A 2,734-nucleotide genomic window follows, 5' to 3' on the forward strand; every position below is an offset into this window, starting at 1 on the left:
TGACTGTGGATGTAGATCTGAATTTCCACATAGGTCCTACATTAATATGTGAACATGGAATCCTCTATATATGAAAAGAAAAATAAAGCAGAAGTCTGCGAGCATGTTTTAAATTCTAAATGATATTGTGAATCCTCAAAAACAGCATTTTATAGAGGTCAGATGTTTGAATGGGAGAAAGAGGAAATTTACAGTTCATCTGGGTGGGCAGAGCGTTGTGAATTACAAGTAAAAAGTGATTTTAAAAAGATAGAATGGGGGAAGCTGCTAATTGTATACTTCGCTACTAGAGAGAATCCAGATAGCTAAACACAGAGTACCAGAGGCTCTGATTCAAAAATTATATAAAGGAAGAGCTAATGATGAGGCACCAGACAAAATTCACACAGAGAATCTAAAAAAGATCTTCTTTTTCTAGGGATGAAATAGTGGGAAAGAAGAGGCGATATGAGCTGGAACAATCCAGGAGTGGGTCCTTGAGGCAGTTTCTTTTGGTTGGAGGGATCACAGGAAGAACCTTAGGAAGATTTTCTGGACTACTTTGATAAGGAGTTGATCTTGGCTGCTGAGTGGCAGGAAACCACTTCAGATCTAATAGGGGCGTCTCTTCCCAGGTCAGGAAATACCAGTGTGTGCCAACCCATCCACAAAGAATGGAAAGTTGACAGTTCTTACCTACCACCTGGTAATAGCCACAATGAGAGGAAAACACCAAGCCAACCTATGTTCTTTACCCGAAATGGTCCCCTTTTACCTCTGGGTGAGAGCAGCTGAGAGAAATACAACCACTGGCACATTAGCAGTTTCACATGGAGCTCCATTTTGTTTGCCTTAATGTTTTAGACACAAAAAGAATGAAAACAAAACAAAACAAAAATACCCAGTGGTCGATCCCCATTCTCCTAGAACTAGAATCTCTCTTTCTTACAGGGAAATCACTGCATGTTATCTAGATGGAGCTGATCTTTTCTCCAGCCAGAGGAGTCGGAAACAAACATGGTCCTGAGCAATTAGAGTACCCAACCTACTGACCACAGTGAATGGTTTAAGGATAAGTTTAATATCCATATCAGGACAATCAAGGTCTGTAGGGTGTTTTCCAGCCCTCTTTCCCCTGGGCTGACCGCAGCTGGTTTTGTTCTTCCTGACAGAGAATGAAGAGAGACAGTATCCTATTTAGTTTTAATTCCCTGGATCCATCCATGCCTGAAGCCCTTATCCTTGACCTTCCCATTCATCCCTAAGCCAGATTGCATAGTTTCTGTCAGCTATGACAAAAAATGTACTAATACAGGTCATGTATTTCTTATGTGCCACAGAAATGAGTTTGTTAAAGAAAAAGCAATATTTACATGGAAAACTCTGAAGTGAAGGAAGAAAATAAAATATATTGCACTCCTTCTTGAACCATTCGGCTCAAGTTCCCAAAAATCCCCACGACAGAAGATCTTGCCCTGGAAAAGTTCATAGACCTTGTATAACAAAAACAAGACTAGATTATTAAGTTCACAGGAATCAAGCAATTTAACACTGAATAAATATAATGTTACTGATTTTTAAAGTAAGCTTTAATATCATGGATATCAATTAATTTCTTTCTTTTTTTTTAAAGATTTTATTTATTTGACAGAGAGAGACACAGCGAGAGAGGGAACACAAGCAGGGGGAGTAGGAGAGGGAGAAGCAGGCTTCCCCGTGGAGCAGGGAGCCCGATGTGGGGCTCGATCTCAGGACCCTGAGATCATGACCTGAGCCGAAGGCAGACGCTTAACGACTGAGCCACCCAGGCACCCCCAATTAATTTCTATATACTATTCTTTGATTGCTAGAATTTCTTTTGAAATTTTTCTAGAAATTGCTCCTCCTTATTCCCAATAAAGTGGTTATAAATTTCTTTTGCTTTATTGCATACTAAGAAGTATCAAGTCTAAGCCTCCTTCCAAATGGTCAACACTTTCTAGATTTTATGACTTGGAATCGTTTGTGCCTAAATCTCCAATCTTTCCAATGATGCAGAATAATCTGAATGCTTGAAATGGGAAAAGCTTCATGTAACATTTGTAATTATTTCCCTATGTATTTCTCAACATCCGGGCTAAATAATTTTCACTCTTCCTTTGACAAGTTTAGGCTGTAGCACAAATCACCACCCTGCCCAGGCAGGATTCAGCCTCAGCGCCTCCTCACAAGCTCTGGAGTGCTTCCTTTCTCTCTCCACAGGGTAAATTACAGAAGTCTTTGTCCTTGTTCTGACGTCACTAAGGTTGTTTAGCAGTTTAATTACCCATGGGCTACTGGGAGGAGCTGACCTCTTGGGATGCTGCCTTGCAGGCTTCAGAAATTAATACGTTTATCTTCTTATCCCCATTCTTTTGATATATTTCTGTTCAATTTAAGTGAGGACTGCCCATTAAAGAGAACTGATAAATTGATGCCAAGGCTATTGCAAGACAAGGTCTATTCTGGATACAAAATAAGATGTTTATAGGGACTTTGGTATTCAGACTCATGATGTTGGCCTGAGTTCTCTTTACCATTTTAATTAAACAAATATTATAATAAAGTTGGAAGTGAGAAGCTTTAGTAGAAACTCAGCTTCATTCCATCTCCAGAAATGATACAAATTACCCAGGTGCTTTTGTCAAAGTTGTTTTAACTCTAAGAACATTGGACAACACTGGCTCCTGCACAGTAATAAGAAGATCTGACCTTATCCCTTTATAGGGTAAGAGAA

Source organism: Leptonychotes weddellii, chromosome 5 (genome assembly GCF_054177405.1).
Source record: "Leptonychotes weddellii isolate Sample4059 chromosome 5, ASM5417740v2, whole genome shotgun sequence".
NCBI lineage: Eukaryota > Metazoa > Chordata > Mammalia > Carnivora > Phocidae > Leptonychotes > Leptonychotes weddellii.